This window comes from Armigeres subalbatus, chromosome 3 (genome assembly GCF_024139115.2).
Source record: "Armigeres subalbatus isolate Guangzhou_Male chromosome 3, GZ_Asu_2, whole genome shotgun sequence".
Classification (NCBI taxonomy): Eukaryota; Metazoa; Arthropoda; class Insecta; order Diptera; family Culicidae; genus Armigeres; species Armigeres subalbatus.
The window spans coordinates 8,397,369-8,418,216 of NC_085141.1; the positions used below are offsets into that span (position 1 = coordinate 8,397,369).

The 20,848-nt window shown below is 43.2% G+C and overlaps 1 protein-coding gene across 1 annotated transcript in view; it reads right to left on the reverse strand.

Moving 5' to 3' along the window:
* LOC134222829 (WAS/WASL-interacting protein family member 1) overlaps positions 1-20,848 on the reverse strand; it is a 72,352-nt gene that overhangs the window by 49,734 nt on the left and 1,770 nt on the right. The window lies entirely within an intron of this gene.

Below are 20,848 nucleotides of genomic sequence, written 5' to 3' on the forward strand. Positions count from 1 at the left end.
ACATCGTGACGAACAATCATCGAAAAATGAGAAAGGATTACCATCACGTCGATTGGGTCGCATTTCAACGCATCGTAGATCACAACCTAAACTTCAACACCGAACTTTTCACCACCGAAGACATCGACCACGCACTGCTGGATTTCCAGAGGGCCATCGAGTCGGCAGAGGAAGCGTGCATCAGGAAGGTTTCAATTGTAAGTAGATTCCTAACGATTGACTCCACTACCAAGCGAATTATAAATCTGAGAAACGTGGTTAGAAGGCAATTCCAAAGATCTCGAGATCTCCAGAAGAAATACCTAGTGAACAAATTGAACAAAATCGTTTCAATCAAAGTTAATTGCCTATTTCCGGGGATTAAACCACCCGACTTGGACGTTAATTTACAATGTTATGGAAACTCATATGTGAATATGTACGTTATGTGGAAGATATTGATTTGAAAAATGTATTGGAGGTAACCACTTTCCCTTCGATGGGACTCGAACCCATGACCCTACAGTACGCTAGACTGGTGCTTTAACCAACTAAGCTACGAAGGACCTCCGTCGGCCTTCGCAACCTAGCGGCTACTGAACGAGCTCGAGATTCCCAAATTGGACGCATAGTCAAATCACTCGCAATCCATTTATCAAGCCAATACTTCCACATGTGTATTGTACACGTCCACATTAGAGGAGCGTGAGTATTTAGAATGTCTGGCGGCTATACATTCTTCATCAGCAACGGTACTGATCAAGTGAGGTTGTGTAAGCATTTGCCAGTCGGTCGTCAAGCTCAGACCCGACCGCATTGCGTAGGCAAGAGCACGCAACTCAGGTTCAGTTCAATCAAAGTTAATTGCCTATTTCCGGGGATTAAACCACCCGACTTGGACGTTAATTTACAATGTTATGGAAACTCATATGTGAATATGTACGTTATGTGGAAGATATTGATTTGAAAAATGTATTGGAGGTAACCACTTTCCCTTCGATGGGACTCGAACCCATGACCCTACAGTACGCTAGACTGGTGCTTTAACCAACTAAGCTACGAAGGACCTCCGTCGGCCTTCGCAACCTAGCGGCTAGCCGCCAGACATTCTAAATACTCACGCTCCTCTAATGTGGACGTGTACAATACACATGTGGAAGTATTGGCTTGATAAATGGATTGCGAGTGATTTGACTATGCGTCCAATTTGGGAATCTCGAGCTCGTTCAGTAGCCGCTAGGTTGCGAAGGCCGACGGAGGTCCTTCGTAGCTTAGTTGGTTAAAGCACCAGTCTAGCGTACTGTAGGGTCATGGGTTCGAGTCCCATCGAAGGGAAAGTGGTTACCTCAATACATTTTTCAAATCAATATCTTCCACATAACGTACATATTCACATATGAGTTTCCATAACATTGTAAATTAACGTCCAAGTCGGGTGGTTTAATCCCCGGAAATAGGCAATTAACTTTGATTGAACTGAACCTGTTGCGTGCTCTTGCCTACGCAATGCGGTCGGGTCTGAGCTTGACGACCGACTGGCAAATGCTTACACAACCTCACTTGATCAGTACCGTTGCTGATGAAGAATGTATAGCCGCCAGACATTCTAAATACTCACGCTCCTCTAATGTGGACGTGTACAATACACATGTGGAAGTATTGGCTTGATAAATGGATTGCGAGTGATTTGACTATGCGTCCAATTTGGGAATCTCGAGCTCGTTCAGTAGCCGCTAGGTTGCGAAGGCCGACGGAGGTCCTTCGTAGCTTAGTTGGTTAAAGCACCAGTCTAGCGTACTGTAGGGTCATGGGTTCGAGTCCCATCGAAGGGAAAGTGGTTACCTCCAATACATTTTTCAAATCAATATCTTCCACATAACGTACATATTCACATATGAGTTTCCATAACATTGTAAATCAAAATCGTTTCCAAACGAGTACAAAAACAAAAAAAAACTAAAACTTTAGCAAGGACATAGGAAGATTAGAGCCCCTATCTCAACCTTTTTAACAAAATTTCGTAAAATTAACAAAATTTCGAAAACAAAGCCAAAATCAATTCCCCGTTAAAGGTAAATGATTCGTGTCTCATCACCTCTTCAGAAAAAGACAAAGCAATTGCAACACACTTTGCGTCATCCCATCAGATAGGTAGAACAATTATTAGTCCGTCAGAAGATGCCAAAGAACTTTAGACACCCTTAGAATAACAAATTGTTATGTTCCAATTGATAAGAAGATCACCCCTGACAAAGTGTGCAGTGCCATAAAGCATACCAAGAACATGTTCTTAAGAAATTGAGCCCTAGAGCATATAGCCACCTATCGGACATATTGATTAGATGTTTAGACCAGCAATACTATCCCAACTGCTGGAAACTCGCAAAAATCATCCCAATTCGAAAACCAGGAAAGGACCCCACTAGTCCAAGCAGTTACCGACCTATTAGCTTGCTTTCCTCTGTCAGTAAATTGTTCGAAAAACTTATATTGAACCGCATCTGGGAACACGTAGATAGAAATCAGATTATCCCTCCCGAGCAGTTTGGGTTTCGCAAAGGGCCTTCGACTACTCAACAACACTTCCGTGTGGTGAAGGTAATCAAAGACAACAAACGGGTAGCCAAATCCACAGTCATGGTGCTTCTCGATATCGAAAAAGCGTTCGATAACGTTTGGCATGCCGGACTCATCTATAAACTCTAATGCCACAACTATCCAATCTATTTGGTAAAAATTCTCCAAAACTACCTTTCAGACAGGTCATTCAAGGTAAACTTGAATGGTGTCTTTTCCGATCAGTTCGACATTCCCGATGGAGTCCCGCAGGGTAGCCTGTTGGGCCCGGTCCTATATAACATCTACACCTCAGATATTCCGTAGCTCCCAGAGGATGCCTGCCTAGCATTATATGCTGATGACTCAGCAATACTGGTGAAAGGTAGGAACACAAGGCATACTGTTCGTAAACTGCAGTCTTATCTGACTATCTACACCACTTGGCGTAAAAAATGGAAGATAGAAGTCAACAGCGCGAAAACTCAAGTAATCATTTTTCCATACAAAAATTCTCCGCGGTTAGATCCTCCTCCAGACTGCTCGGTGTCGATGGGTGGCAATAAGGTAGAATGGTCTAGCGAGGTTACGTATTTAGGCTTGGCACTTGACAAAAAATTGTTATTTAGATCACACGTTGAGAAAACAAAAACAAAATGCTCTTTGTTAATCAAAAAATGTACCCATTGATACACCGCAAATCAAAATTATGCCGGAAGGACAAATTGGCTATCTACAAATGTATTATCTAGGGAGCAGGGTCATTTGGGCAGCAACTCCTATTCCCGTCCGCTAATAACTCGACCGCGTTCCAACCAAATGGCTAGATTTTTTGTACATCACTAGATGTCGACAGAAACTAACCATGTACTAAAAAAACAAGTAGTTCGGTTGTAATGCGATCGAAAAATGAACGTTGCGGACGGGAACAGGGGTACTGCCCAAATGGTTTTCTACCCTATCCTGTTTTGAGTTATGCGGCTCCTGTATGGCAAAACTACGCCAAAACGCATAAAAAGAAATTGCAAACTATCCAAAATAAGGCACTGAAAATTATTCTGAATCTCCCCTGACTTACGCGAACGATCGAAGTGCATAGATTGGCCGAATTTGACCCACTAGATATAAAACTGAATAAAATACTTGCAGACTTTCGCCTCAAATGTTCAAATTCGGAACATGCGCTTCTAAGTGCTCTAGTCCCATAAGGACTTAAATTTAGAGTTTAGGGTAGTTTTAAGAAAAATAGCAACAAAAAACTAGAATTAAAATTAAAGAAATTTCAAATAAGCCCTAGAGCAAACATATGTAAACATAAATATTAGTAAAAGCAAACGAAACAAAGATGAAATAGCTTCTGCGAAAGCTAAATCACTTAAATGTTATACCATACCAGAAATGTAAAACAAATATAAAAATAGAAATACATGCAACGTAAAAAAAACGCGCGCGAGCCATTTTAATCGGGATTTTACAGACAACGGGCCGTTCGGAGAATGTTATTTGCAACTTCCTTGAAAGCGGGAGAAAAGGCAACAAGAAAAATAAACAAAAGATTAAAAAAAAAGGTTTTACGGTATACAAATCAAAACAAGGCACGTTACATTTTTTAGCGAGGAGTCCTAGTTGGAAAACGCATTACAAGTATTTTTTTTTTGCACTTTTTTTCCCAAGCCATTTCATCAAAAATCTAGAAACCAAATATTCAAGATAGGCAAAGTATTCTTCACGCTAATAACGCCATAATCTAACACATGAGATTCAAAATAATTATTACCAATAGGCAAAAGTATATCTTTGTCGTCTTTTTTCAACGAATTTTAACTGAAAATCCTTCTTCCACTCGAAACTACCGATCAAAATGACTCGCGCGCCGGAAAGCAGCTTTCTTGTATTCAATAAATTAAGCCCGTAAATTTGAATGGATGGAATCACTAACAGAAACCAAGCTTCCACGCCAAACGCCGATGCCACCGAAACAGTCCATTTTCGCAATTAAACCTTTCTTTTCAGAAAATGCTGGTCCTGAGAAGAACCAATTTTCTTTCCCCAATGCGCCTTTCCAACAACTAACTGACACCACAATTTGTAATAAATTTTCAGCATCCCCACTGGGGGATCGCAACAGTGCTATTTTTATAGTCAAATGCGTCCGCTCTGCGTGAAATCTCCTTCTAACTGTCTAACTGAGGATTAGATTCAAACCCGCAAGTGATTGATTTTTGATGTCTGTGCTAGTGATGCATGTACGCGATTAGTTGGTTTACCTATTTCTAAACTTTTTATCAATTATCGATAATAAAGAAGCGTTGACTCATCCTTGATCGAATGGTGTAAAATCCATCGAGAAATGGCTGAGATATTGAAGTTTAAAGTCTATCATATTTTCATGACGGTCTCCGATTTTCGCAATCGTAAAGTGTACCCCAATATAGAAAAGACAGATGTAGTCCTACGTCAAAAAATCTCGGAAAATCCTGAAGAGCTTTTTGGATGATTTTTTGTAGAAATTTTAGGAGAAGTACCCGCAGAAGTTTTGAGGATTTCGGCTGGATCTTACAGGAGAATTCCTAATATATTTATCGGAAGAATTTCAGAGGGAATTTTCGAAGGTATGTAATTCCGTAACAATTTTGACGAAATTTTCTGAAAAATATCTGACGAATCAGCCAGATGAATTTTTAAACAAATTTCTCAATGATTAATTATTTTAGAGCGTCTTAGGGGAAATGCTACAAGGTTAAAAGACTATTATTCTTCCATTTACTTCCATTATTAACTTTTTTATGTATCAACAAGCAGATACGTATTTCGTTTCCTACTTGGAAACTTCTTCAGTGTTTGTTATCGAGTCGATAACAAACACTGAAGAAGTTTCCAAGTAGGAAACGAAATACGTATCTGCTTGTTGATACATAAAAAAGTTAATAGTGGAAGTAAATGGAAGAATAATAGTCTTTTAAATTTCTCAAATAATTTCCGGGAGAATTCCCGAAGAAAAAAAATCCCTGAACAATGTTCCAAAAAAAATCTTGGAAGAAACCCCAGGGCTCGAGTAGGAGATGGCTATCTAGGGCTTGCATATGAGTTTCGATGTAATTAATGAAGAGATCTTGATGGAATTTCTGGAGTTATTCCAGAGAGAATGTCAGGAGAAGTTTACATGTGAATTTCCGAATGATTTTATGGTGAAAGCTCTGGAGAAGGAGACTTGAGGAAATCCTAAGTGAATTGCTGAAGAAATACCCAAGGAAATAAGAGAAATCATAGAAGGAACTCCTGATTGAATCTCTAATGGTAAAAAGTACGAGGCTACGTACTATTGATACTTCATTTTTTATGGATTTTTCCGTGGGGTCAACTCAATGTTTCAATAAACTATCTATATATGAACCAGGAGCAAGGACTATCGTCGTGCAATAATGATTCCCACGAAACAACCCGCCAATGACGTAAAGTTTATCGTCATCCTCGCTTAGCACTACTGGCACATGCATGCGAACATTCCTCGTCATGGCCGTTGATTTTTCACTCCAATTACCGTTTGTAAACAATAACACCTGACTGACAAACTAGAATCTCTTTGTCAATAAATACTGACTTTGGCTGATCAATATGTCATGCGAGTGTGTAAAAAATAATGCGGAAACGAACATCTAGTTTTCCGATCGAATCAATCAATCGAGATAGCCTCGATAAAATAAATCAATGACATAGGTATCTAAGCTTTATTTGGCGGCACGGGTCCCACCGATGCGTGCGATGGCGGTATCGTTTTATTTCGGGTCGTTATGTGCATTGAAAAGTGCACAAAAATGGCTCTCCACTAGACTGACCCTCATTACTAATATAATGTAAAAAAGAAATCTATTTTGCTTTATCAACTGGAAAACTTCTAGATGTATGCCTTTGACAGGACAGGAAATTGTATTTAGAGTTCGTCTACTTTTTTTTATCCTTCATTAATGAGATTTGCAGTTCAAGGCTGGTTCATCTCATTGTCAGTTTGTCACCTTTTTCTTATTTCCTATTATACTGAAAGTTCTAGAACACGTTTTTCGAACAGTAGAAAAATATTCAAAACAAAGCAATGTTGACTAAACGTTTTTAGATTTAGGCTCAGTCATCAGTTGTTAAATCCAATCGTACTCTAAAACAAAAATAAATTGATTGATTGTTTATTTTATGCGAACGATCACCTATAAAAATAAGAGGAATAATAAGCAGAATTATTATTTCGTCACTTCAATTAGCTAAGGTTTTCTTTTCCCATTATACACATTTGGGCCGATATGTTATCTTCATATCAAAATCTCATTACCATAAAATAAGGTGCATCTTTCAGAGTAAGTTACCACTCAGTAAAATATAAACATTATGATAAGAAAATTATTTTGAGCTTTTTATGAAAATAAACATTATTTCTATGAACCAGTCTGCCATTCACCTCACATGGTATAAACTAGATATCGTCGGTCTATTGCTCTCCCACGGACCCGAACGGACGCGGTGCATCCGACGACGGATCGATGCAGAGGCGTCCGATTGTTGCTGCTGGTGCTGCAACAAAGCAACAATATGATGCAAGAACGGAGGAACTCGCCAGGGGGACATACAGTGGGAAGGTGTGTGGCGATGCAATATGGATTTTTTTTTATTCAAGTGCTTCCCATAACCCGCGACGCATCGCGGTGGTGGCCGTTGGTTTGTGGAATTTATCCAAATTTGGAACAGTTGCGTTCAGTGATTCCGGGCCACTACCGAGGAGGCAGCTTTCCCGCACTCGTAGTCTACTGTTAGGTGCTAGGTGGTGAAGCAGATCACATCGCGCTTTGTGTGTGATTTATTTCCTAATTTGGGTTTAAAATTAGAGATTTGCGCTGCTGGAGTCAAGTTGGCAAGAAGTTATTGCTGAGATGAGAAGCTACGAGGTTGACACGATAGCAGTGATGAAAGAAAAATTAATTGCTGTGGTAACTAGGGGAAGCTTTCCTTTTTTCGTCTAATGTAAAAAGTAAAAATTCTACTTGCGTATAATTTCATTATTGTATCGATAGAGGAACAGAAACAAAGTCATCTAATTCCGAAATTATAGAATATAGAACCAATTCTGACCGTTCTTTTAGCTAACTTGCGAGCTTACTGCATCTGACAAATGTTAGTTTATTTTTCAATGTTTTTAATAGTAACCCTTTTGCCTACTGAAAATTTGTCGATATTAAGACATGTATTTTCAGATTGTCTAAGGTTTATATTTTCTATCAACGCTCAGCTCTACCTTTAGCTGAAAAAAAAATCATTTAAGCGTGTGTATAAATGCGTTTGTAATAAAAACAATCAGTAATGCAGATGTATTAATACAAACCCTCTAAAAGAGTGTTTCTTTGGCTATACTTTTATCTAGCATAACCCTGGGACGTGCGAAAAGTTCAAAATTATTTTTGTTTACCTTCTCGAACGGCAGGCTGCGCTCGTACATATAACAGCGAACAATAAAAAAAAATGCATGTGTTGGGTCGTGATTGCCTTCCCGAATTTTTATCTTCATCTACACCACTACCAGACTGTACAATCCCGTAAGCTTTGCATCCGGACTGTTGGAGCGGAATCAGTTCTGGCGACGATCATATGACGGTGTTGCCAGGCCATTTAGTAGATAAAACTGGTTTGGATAACACGATTTGTCTGTTATCAGATGGTAGGGCTAGTACCATTCAATGCAGACACATATGTGATTCTTATGATTTTTTTTAAAGGATTAAGAAAGAATTTAAAAAAAGAGCCATTGCTTCTTGAGAACGAGATGCTGTAAAAGAATAAAGGCTTTCCAAAAAATAGAATGAATGAAGCATTGTCTCATGCTCTGCGCATTTACAGGATCTCATAGAACGCATCTGTCGTTGGGTTTTTCGTTCGTTGGAGAATACATGCTGACTAGGCTAGAATTGATAAACTTCGGTTATCGGTTAATTACTCTTTTTAGTCTTTTTGATCAAAGGCACTTGGCCATGGGACTTGGAAAACGGCCGCGTTCTCATTTCTTACGAGGTACGGTTAGTGAGGCCCATGGTAGGTCGTCGCGACCGTCGATAATAAGATGGACGGGGTTACCCTGACCAGTGTCATCAAAACGGCGATGACTAAGGCTGATGCCATACTGGGAGAGAAGCGATTAGAAGAGTTTAGAGAAGTGAAGCGTCCGCGTGCAAGCTCCTTCAATGAGCGATGTATGGAAAACGCTTATACTTGGCAGCTATATTAGGGCAGCAGGGACTATGTCCAAAGGCTTGACGATCCCTCCCCAGGCCATCTGTGAGTTGCTTTGCATACATAGGATGTGGTGGGGTTTGACGATGGGCTCCGTTAAACTTATATTAAAAGCTGCATGTATCCGCAAGTATGCTCAGCCGCTCTGAGTCCTGGTGTTATGTGGGACGCTAAACAGACCTGACAGGACGGCCCACAGAGGGACGAATCCTTAGAAAAAGGGTCAACAGGTCATTTTTCAAAATGATGTATTCTATTTTTTGAATATTTTTCTCGCATTATACAGGTTATAAAACATTGTAAATTACTTTGGTTGAGTTAATTTGACGATATTGTGCCCATTGGGGTACCTTTGGGGTACCTTTGGCATGAAAACTGTTTTACCACACCATTGATAATATATAAATATGAAGTATCATATATTTACAATATTTTTCAAACTTGTTATTCAATCCTTTCAAACTCAATACATCTTCAAAGATAACATAATCAACTATCAATTGCCTACATTGTATCACAAATTCATGAAACATTCACCCTGGCTTATGGAGTTGAATTTGGGCTTATTTCGAAATTTACTCATTTCGTGGTGTTTTCATGTGGTCAGAAAACAATTTACCCATCATTACCCAGCGCTGATAATCGCATGGCTACTACTTTACATTATATATTTTCAAACTAAACCAAAATGACGTAAAATACATGAAAATGTATGTATATGTACTGAATACTACAATCACAACAATCGTTATGAATGTAGTTGAAAATGATAAAATGTCATCACAGTAAGTATAAAAAACCTATTTCTCGGGTACTTATTCAAAAGGACGTATGTGATTTTGTAAACAAAGATTGACATCATAGCGCTGCAGGAAATCTGCTGGACGACAGAAAGTGTGGAAAAGCGGGCATCGAGCGGCTACCTTCTACCAAAGCTGTGGCACCACCAACGAGCTGGGAACCGGCTTCATAGTGCTGGGCAAGATGCGCCAACGCGTTATTGGGTGGCTTGCAGCCAATCAACGCAAGGATGTGCAAGCTGAGGATAAAAGGCCGTTTCTTCAACTACAGCATCATCAACGTGCACTCCCCACACGAAGGGAGACACGACGACGAGAAAGAAGCATTCAACGCACAGCTGGAGCAGACATACGATGGATGCCCACTGCGGGACGTCAAAATCGTCATCGGCGACATGAACGCTCAGGTAGGAAGGGAGGAAATGTGACCGGTCATCAGACCGCAGAGTCTGCATACCGTATCGAACAGCGGCCAACGATGCATAAACTTTGCCGCCTCCCGCGACCCCCGCAAGAATATCCACAAGGCCACATAGAAATCACCTAATCAAGAAAAGAAAAACCAAATCGACCACGTTCTAATCGACGGTAAACTCTTCCCCGACATCACGAACGTACGTACTTACCGCAGTGCGAATATTGAATCCGACTACTACCTCGTTTCAGTATGTCTGCGCTCAAAACTCTCGACGGTGTACAACACGCATCGGAGTCGTCCGCCGCGGCTAAACATTGGGCGGCTACAAGACGGTAGACTAGCCCAAGACTACGCTCAGCAGCTAGAAGTACCAACGAAAGAGCAACTAGGCGCAACGTCTCTTGAAGATGGCTAGAGAGATATTCGATCCGCCATTGGCCGCTGCATTAGGCACGGTGCCCCCGGATCAGAGAAACGACTGGTATGACGGTGAATGTGAGAAGTTAGTTGAGAAGAAGAATGCAGCATGGGCGAGATTGCTGCAACACCGCACGAGGGCAAACTAGGCACGATACCAGGGTTTGCAGAAATCGCTCTCAATAGATAACGAACACCGATAAAAGAGAGGCAAAAACCTCTTCGAATCATAACAAGCCATGAAAACAAAACTATCCCACTTGTATACAAGTTGGAAAAAAATGATTCGGATAGGCGTCCCCCACCGAGGGGGTTTGATAAAACGCGTTATTCTCGCTCATTTTATGTTGGGGACCAAAATTTTTCGCACAGCTGTGTAAAACAAGTTGGAATGCATCATCAGAACATTATCAAACATCATCAAAAGAAATTTCAAGGGTGTATTCGATAAAAATGGCACACCGAAAATCTTCTGCAACTTTTGAACCGTTGGAGTAAAAAACTTAAAATTTGAGCAAATCTTATTCATTGTGTATTGTTTACATCTCCAGAGTTTCATAGTTTTTCATACAGTGGTTACGATCATGTCGTCGGAACAAGAAATTGCCAGGGAAAAAAACTTGTGCACTACTTTCAAAATCTGGAGGCGTCCCACCGATGGATCGCTAACAAGCTTGGGATTGGAAATTCAACTGTATCTCGTGTAATGAGAACCTTCAAGGAGCGTCTGAGGGTTCAAATGAAGGACGGGCTAGGTTATATGTTTACAAGGTGCAAAAAACCCCAAATCGAAATGAAAAGCAAAACACCACTGCAAAAACCCGCACCCGGAAATTTTACATGAAATTGTTCACCAAATCGTGTTGCATCGTGATGGATGATGAAACCTACGTCAAGGCTGACTTCCGTCAACCTCCTGGGCAAGGAAATTTCGTTGCCAAGTCTAAGTTCGATATTCCGGAGGATTTCCGAACGAAGAAGTTATCAAAATTTGCAAAGAAGGCAGATGATTTGCGGATGCGATGAAGTACTTCCGGAACAATCAACGAAGAGTGCCTCAAGAAGCGTCTTTTACCATCTATATACACAAAAATGAATTTCTGTCTGTCTGAACCTTATAGACTCCGAAACTACTGAACCGATCAGTGTGAAAATTTGTATGCAGAGGTTTTTATGTCTGGGGAAGATTCTTAAGATGGTTCGACACCCCTCCCCCCTTTGGAAAGGGGGGCTCCCATACAAATGAAACACCAATTTCTTCATAACTTGAGAATTAATCAACCAATTTGAACCAAATTTGGCATGTAGAGGTTTTGGAAGGGAAAATATGTTTTTGTGTTGATTCAAAACCCCTCCCCCTTCTGGAAAGGAGGGCTCCAATACAAATGAAGCATACTCGAGAATCAATCGGAGAATAAATCAATTTTAGGCGAAACAAAGATCGTCGGGTTTGACCCTGTTTGTCTATCCGGTGCCTTGCCAACCACCGTAGCACGCGGGGAAATTCTCACAAAAAATAAAATATTTGACACTTCGATTCTTTTTACTATCAGATGCAGAAAAAAAACGAGTGACAACCTTAGACAACCAGACACAGCATTTGATGAAAAAAATTACAGACGACAGACGTTGAAAATTTTGATTTTTTTTAATGCTATTATATTAGTTATATTGAAAAAAAAAAATTTGCCACGGGCGCTACTGCGCCCACAAATGAGCTAGTTCATAAGAAAACACAACGTATCAACTCTGTTTTAGCCTGATCTGGCGTCCTGCCACTACGCTCTTAACGTGTTGGAGTGGTACCGAGCTAACGGAGTTAAATTTGTGTCAAAATATGAACAAAATATAAACTGAAATATGAACCAAATTCACCGGAACTTCGACCGATTGAAAAATTTTGGGTAATTGTGAAGACAAAACTTCCTAAAATTAGTAAAAATAGAGCTGGAGTTGAATAAAATTAGGGTACAAAAAAAAACAAAAACACTGGGAAAATCTATTGAACAAAATTTAATTCAATCAAAGTTAATTGCCTATTTCCGGGGATTAAACCACCCGGCTTGGACGTTAAATTACAATGTTATGAAAACTCATATGTGAATATGTACTATGCGTCCAATTTGGGAATCTCGAGCTCGTTCAGTAGCCGCTAGGTTGCGAAGGCCGACGCTTAGTTGCTTAGTTGGTTAAAGCACCAGTCCAGCGTACTGTAGGGTCATGGGTTCGAGTCCCATCGAAGGGAAAGTGGTTATCTCCAATACATTTTCCAAATCAATTTCTCCCTGCGTCCACGCAATGCACACGTTACGTGTACACGACTACATTTGATGCTGGGTACCTTTCGTGAACGCAGCTTGAAAAAATGCTTTGTGGGCATCGGCCCTAAGGAGACTAGACTGAGTATTTGTCTCCTTACTGAGGAAAAGGGGCAAAGAGCTAGACTGTGGAGGTTTGACTACGCATGGCTGTCAACGGAAAAACTTCTAAATTATGTAAGTACGAGCAGGCTGCCGACCCGAAAGGACCATATAGCCTGTCGGTACAACTTTGTTGTGCCCACTGCAAAGGTACTTCACTGCAGATAACTGGACAAGATAACCGAACATGTAGACCTGGTGAACGCGCTAAGAGATCAGTGTGGGGTCGAAATCCAGGACACCACGATTCGGTTGCGAAAATGCTATGCAGGCCTCATCGCTAAAGTCCTAAGTCTGTATGATTGGTGAGGACCCGATCGTAGCAAGATATGTCGTGGTGTGGAGTAGATGGACACAAAGCTCCCACCTGCCAGGCCTTACCGAGGTGTTTGATCTGCGACCTTGCCGTAGACTACAAACATCATTTCGGTGGACAAGCCTTCCGGCCTCTAAATGGACCCTGGCAGGTAAGTAGCACAGTTAAACCATTGCGATGCAGCACAACTGTCGGTTAATGAGAATAAAACGGATGTAGACCTGTTGTCCGAACCGTACAGCAACCTTATTGGAAACGGCAGCTGGATTGCGAAAAAGTAGAAAAATATATCACTCTAGACTTGCGGGCAGTATCGTATCATGTGGGCTTAGTATAGCAATCGTGAATCGAGTTTACTTTAGCAGCTGCTATACATGCCCACAGTGGGGGATGATAGATCAGTTTACAAGGATCAGGATACAAATTAGATACTCTTGATGCAAAACTAAGTGGCCAAAGTCCGGTGCTTGTGGTGGGTAACCAAACGGTTCACCAATGCCAGAGATCATATCCTGTTTGAATCAATAGCAAAATTAAACTTGGGAAAAATAGATGGGTTGGCAGCTGAAGTAATACCTACACTGCCGTGAATCGCATATTTGTCCCATATAAATAGGAAACCCAGCAAATATGGGACAGATATGCGATTCACGGCAGTACATGTGCTCACTGGTGACACACGCGAGGATGTCGAACTTACAGCTTCATATGCGATCAGTAGAGTGGAGAGCTGGCTCAACTCTAGGCGAATTGTGTTAGCATACGGAGGTCATAGTAGTACACAATCCACATGGGTTGCAGCAGGTTAAAATTTGACTAGGAACCTGCACAGTTAAGTTCGTGAGGTTATTAAACCAACTAGGTGTGATGATCAACGATAAGCTCAATTTTACGACCCACGTCGATTACGCATACGATGCGATTATTTATAATTTATTTATTTGCTCAGACTAAGGCCGAAGTGGCCTTCCATGGCCAGTCCATGGCTGCACCTCGCCAACCACGTAGTCTACGGAGGATCCGCAAATGAAATCGTCCTCCACTTGATCCGTCAGCCATGCTTGCTGCGCAACTCGCCTTTTTGTGCCCGTCGGATCGTTGCCGAGAACCATTTTCACCGGATTACTATATAGGACTGCCGGTGTAATGAGTGATTTGTAGATAGTTAGTTTGGTACGGCGGCGAACTCTATTCGATCAAAGCGTCTTGCGGAGTCTTGGGCTGCGAAAAGGATAGGCGACATCTGGGAAGGAGCGTCAAACATAGCTCTGGTCATAACTCACAAGCTCCAATACTCACGCTTCCACGGTTCTTTTGATGACAACTGACAGCCAGCTAAGGGTTGTGTACTTAGCTGGAAGTATAGCCTGGGAACTGTTGTCCTTCTGACATCAGCTAGAGTGAGAGGCTGCGACCTGGGGACTTGCCTAGGATGTGGTGGGGTTTGACAGCCGGCTCTGGTGAACTTCTATAAAAAGCTACAATTATCCGCAAGCACCTTCTATCAAAGCAACCGTGTGCCGCTTAAAGCGCACTAGCCTAGTCCTGGTGTTGGTTGGGACTTTAAACAAATTTGACCCGATTGATCGAGCGAGTACGAAATACTTTTCTCCGGAAGCTATATCTAAGATGGCAGCCTCATCCCGGCGGGTAGGAACCTTAGGCCAACAACCTTCTGCTCCCGAACTTAATAAACCGTTCGAGAAACCAACGAAGAAGGATCGAGAAGTGATATAACGGCGACGACTTTTGTCATGTAATGTTTCCGAATTGGAACAAGGAATGTTTTAAGGTTAGCTCAGCAAGGTAAGCTGACGCAACTCGCCAGCGAGGCACGGTGCATGAAGCTCGGAATCCTGGGACTGAGTGAATTCCGTTGGCTAAACTTTGGAGAACACAAACTACCATCGGGACAGGTATTGTTATATTCCTGTAATCGAGGGAACAATGCTCCCCGCCAATGGATAATTTCTACAGGATAATTTCTACAGGGATCTGAATGCCATCATGGATAAAGTTTCGAAAGGTGACATCAGGATCTAAAAGGGGTGACTTGAATGCGAAGATCGGCTCCAACAACACGGATTATGAGCAAGGGACGTCATGGTCTTGGAGAAATGAGTGAAAACGGTGCGCTGTTAGCAGAATTCTGTGGCAATAACGATATGGTGATTGGAGGATCGTTCTTTCCCCATCGACCAGAACACAAACTCACGTGGGTCTCTCATGTTGACAAATTGAAAATTAAATCGACAACATCTGCATCAGCCGAAAATAGAGCCGGATCCTTCCTGATGTCCGGAATAAACGCAGGGCTGACATCGCGTCTGACCATCACCTTCTAATTGGCGAGATACGATTCGGGTTCAGCGGCGGAAGTCGGATGGCGATTCAACCCTTGCCGACTAGAAAATACAGCTGTGAAGAGATCGTTCATTGAAACACTTGGAACTCGGCCATCGGAAGTTACGGAAGGTGGCAGCGTAGAAGAGCAGTGGACGGCTATCAAGAATGCCTTAATCGAAATAAGCAAGAACAATCTGGGTGAGCTGCGAACTCAGCGGAAGTAGTGGATTACGGATGCAACCTGGCGGAAAATCGAGGAACCGAACGTAGAGAAGCAAAGGCCGCGATAGAGCGGGCAAGAACTAGAGCAGCCAAGAACGAGTCCCGTCAACGGTATTCGGCTCTAGAGAAGTAAGTTAAACGCTGCTGCAGACGGGATAAGCGAGCGTGAGTGTACTCCCTGGCCGACGAAGGAAAGAAAGCTTCAACGACTGGCCATAGGGGAAGTGCACCGGTTTTGGCCAACTTAGTGCCTAATTTGGCCAACCCTGAAAATTACATAGTTTTCCAAAATAATCGATCAGTTGAAAGCAGCCTTGAATCGTGAGGGATATACCTCTTGTTGGAACTAATAAAACCCTCGCGAATTGCTTTATTTTTGGAATTATTCGCCAAATTGGCCAAATTAGGAACATGGCCAAAACCGGTACAGTTCCCCTATTCGCCTCCTCTACGATATCTCACGACGCCTGATTGGAACAAGGATGAATCCAAGGATACAGGATCAAATAGATTCGACTCTCCGACGGCAGCAGGCAGGATTCCGCCCAGGAAGATCATGTGTGGCCCATATTGTCACGCTCGGAATCATTCTGGACAATGGTCTTCATTGACAATGAAAAAAAAATGGGATCGTCTTAAGCACAAAAATCTGTGGAGCCCCCTTCGACGCAAAGGACGGACAAAATCGTCGGCCTCATCAAAGCGCAATTCGAAGCTTTTACGTGCAGAGTGCTGCATAACGGAGCATTGTCTGACCCCATCCGGGTAGACGCTGGAGTGAGGCAAGGATGTATTCTATCTCCGCTACTGTTCCTCATCGTAATCGACGAGATCATGGTGGGTGCGATTTATCGTGTACCAAACTGTACCAAGATCGACATAGGACCACGGATCAAGAAGGCTAGGGCTGCTTTTGCGAGTTGCAGAGGATTACGTAAAAACCGTTGTCTACGTTTTATAATTCGGGCCTGGTGGCCTTACAACTGGATCACGATGCCATTGAAAACCGATATCGTCAGAAATTCGAGAGCCTAAATGGAGGTGAGTCGGCCACACATTACGCGAAAGAGCGGAGACGAGGAAATAAAGGAAGTCGACAGGAATCTGACATGAGCCCAGGTCAAGGCTAAAGCGAGTAGCCACCCAGGATGGAAATCTTTTACGTTGGCCCTATGTACTCCTAGAGGTGCTCAGAATACATGAGTGAGTGAGTGTCTTGCGGAGTTTAAAGTATGTACGGTTTCCAGCCACGATGCGTCTCCGAATTTCTCTACTGGTATCATTTTCGGCAGTCACCAGTGCGCCCAAGTACACAAATTCTGACAACAAGAAGCTATAACAATTATTCAAATTTTGGCTGGTGCTTTGTGGGTGCTATAGCCATAGTTGTAGGCTTTAAAAAAATATCGAACATGTTATCACCTCATTAAGTTATCTTAGTGGTAATGTAATAAAATCGGTCCAGCCACCTAAGGCAATTGCGGATCAATCACACTAATCCATATTTTATTCTCATTTCTCAAACACGTGCTTTGTGTTGTAGCCGACAGTATCGAAGTGTGTTTGTTTACCAACTGATGATTGCTACAAAGACTCAAATTGATTGGCTATTACGTCTAAGTGTAGTAGCGCTCGGCTTTGTCCCGCACACTTAAAGGAGAATATGTGACGGATCGCCGTTAGGTTCTAGCCGGTAGTCAGTGGATATAACTTTCCACCAAGGATTCCGATGAGAATCCTTTACTGATTACGACGGAAATGTTTCAGGGATTCCAACGAGAATCTCCAGAGATTTCGTAGGGAATTCTCCAAGCATACCGAAGGGATCCTCCAGGGATTCTAAAGCAATCCACCAGGGATTCCGACAGAAATGTTTCAGGGAGTTCGAAAGGAATTCTTTGGAGGCAGCTCCTGAACATATCTGGATCAGCGAGAATAGCGTATCTAAGGACCAGGTTTGGAATAATATCCGGGCCTGGTGCCTTATTGAGCTTAAGTTTCCTTGCAGCTACGATAAGCTCCTCGTTAATCACTAGCGGCACCACGTCGACTGACTCGTACGGGGTAGCAGGCCAGTTCGATGATTAATGCCTCGGAAACAACCCTTCGACTATTTTTACCAACATCTCCGGGGCTTTCTCAGGATGCATGCTGTTAGTCCTAGCCATCACCATACTGTATGCATCTCCCCATGGATTGTTGTTCGCCATCCTGTACAGCTGCTCAAAGAAGGCTCTCTTACTACATTTAATCTCGTAGTTCAGAGCACTGCTCGCTGTCTGGAACACCCGGCGTCTCATGACCTTTTCAGCGTCCGTTCTGGCACGTCGCAACCTTCTCTTAGCTCGAAGACAGGTTCTACGAAAGTCTGCAATTGTGTCTGTCCACCAGTACGCTGGTTGTCGATTTCCGGGAGGTTTGGTCCTCCTAGACATCGTCACATCGCATGCACGAATTAGTACATCGATTAACTCATCGCCACTTAATCCCGTTGTTCGCCTCTCCCAGCGTAGTGATTTCTCCAAGAGTTCTGGGTTGAACTGCGAGGTGCACCATCCTAGATCAGTTTTGTCGATCCGCGTTCAGCAGGACTATGTTCAATACCGCTAGCGACTCTAGCAGGGTATGACCTCTAGCGTTTGTGGACCGGGATCCCCAGTCCACTGTCCACGCATTAAGTCGCCTGCTAATGGTTTTAAGTCAGTTAGTTTCGATAAAAGAATGTCGACTACCCTAGTAAACTGCACTGTACTCCACCTAGAAGGACAGTAGCAGCTACAAAAGTTAAAACCGATTACCTTTGCTATGACGAAACATTCATGATCAGGTGATGATAATATCTCCTGGATGGGGTATCCCCGCCCAGAAATCTTCTGAACAGCATCCCGCTTCAAGACGAGAATCATCTCGCCTTTCCGCGTCCTTCGGATGCAGTTGACATCCCCTCCTAGGCTGGAGAGTTTATCGTTAACTCTCATGGCCTTCAAGACTTCAGCGTAGCTTTTATCGTCAGTATTGACGATATTCACCTCGCCTCTATCTTTACGCTTACCACTGCCATTGGAAAGCGCACCCGACTTCTCCTGGGCTCTACCCTTCTTAGCAGTGGTGCGCACCGTACCACCTGCCGTACTCTTTGCGGCCTGCTGACGTTTCCTCCTCGCCTTCTTGGGGTTCACGACCTCCCTCCAGTGTAGATCTTCCTCCCGGTACTGGTTTTTCCGGCTTGGGAGGGCCGGTTTTCCGTTCAACCTTCTCCAGTCTTTCCCGTTTAGGAGCTGCAGACTTCTCGGTAGCTTTTTTCAGGTTCGCCTCCTGCGTAACATTACTGAGCTTCGGAGTCGCCCCTGTCACGGCCATCCTTCTGCGGAGTTCCTCGGTCTGGCTCTCCGTCAACCGTTTCCCTTCGGTCAGGCAGCGAATCTTCGATTCAGCCTTCTCTTTTTCCTTCTCCGCCTGGTGTTCCGCCAGTTTCCGCTCCTTCGTAAGTTTGCGGATTTCTCGCTCCGCACTCTTACTGGCCTCTAGTAGGGTTCTCCACTCGGACTTGGCCTCCACTACTAGGGCACAGAGCGCCTGTACAGCAAGTTTGAGATCCTTGCTGTAATTAACACGGTTGTCCAGGAACGACATGATCACGTCCGATACATCCGTGATCACCTCCATCGTCTGGCCACCGCGTTCTTCGTGGTTCGCCATCACCGAATTGATGACTCGGGTCTTCATTTCGACCGGCACCTCCTCAGACCCTCTACGGGCTTCTCCATCGCCTTCCCCCGGCGATCTTTGGAAAGACCTCTCAAGACCACTGCTTCTGGCGAAAGGATTCTCCCTGCCGCCAGTCGCCACTCCTCCCTCGTTCGTCGATTTGGTAGTTTTAGTAGATTTCATGGTTGTTGGGTCTCCCTTGCGGCTGCCATCGAATCCTGGTGTAGTCGCCTTCGCGATCCCATGGTTATCTATACATACCTTGCGGCATGCAGGGAGGCCATGCGAGGGTTGACACTTTCGTGTTCAGAGCCAGATCAGCGCTAGTCAGGAAAGAGCATCTGAGCCTACTCCCACTCAGCTGGCAACTGAGTGGCAAGATTGTACCGCGTGCTACAAGGCCCACCACGGTTTTATGGGACGGAAGACAACCTGACTATTAGCCCATTCGCCATCGGTGCCACCCGGCCTTACTAAGAGAATAGAATAACCAGACTACCAGCCCGCGCTTACACAATATTTCAATACCCGGAGCCAAGTCCAATAACATGCAACCAGTATACCATAATCAGGATCTTACTGGGATCAACCCTGATGTGCCGAAGACACTCCCTGGGCTTGTGGTTTTGAAGCGGCACACAGTCGGTTCTATAAAGTCTGCTTACGGCCAACGACCAACCAACTGCTTAACCCCAGTCCCTGCTACTCCCGAGCCAAGGCAATGTGGAGCAAGACAACTGGGAACATATGTCGACGAGCGTTTTTCAATCCAAATTTGTTGAGTAAAACATTGGAAGCTTCTACAAACAGACAAAGGGTGCACCGATGGGAAATCCGCTATCACCGTTTTTGGGCGAACTATTCATGGCGAATAACATGGAGGACAACCAACAGGAACAAGGAGTACTTCCCGAGAAATGATGGAGATTCGTCGATAACATGTTTAGCATCATCAACCGGATTTTGGTATTTTGGAAGCTGTAAACAACATGCATAAGGGCATCAAATTCACCCACAAGGAGGAAAAGGAAGGTAAATTACCTTTCTTGGATAGTAGATCCAGTAGGGTCATCAAGGGAACAAATGCAACATTAGACGTCGAGATCTATACAGAAAGCTCACCAATCATCTCAAATACATTGAATCATTCGTATCAACATAAAATGGCAGCATTTCAATATATGATGCACAGGATGCCGACGATGCCCCTTAACGGAGCAGGAAAGACTAAAGAGCTACAACATATTATGTTCCTAAGATCGGATATAAGGAGAGGACAATACAAGCAACCATCAACAAGAAGAAAAGGAACCTACGGAGAAACGAACTCACAACACTAAACTTGATCGATGAACCGGTAAAGAAAGTATCGGTCCCCACATCACTAACCCGCTAGGCT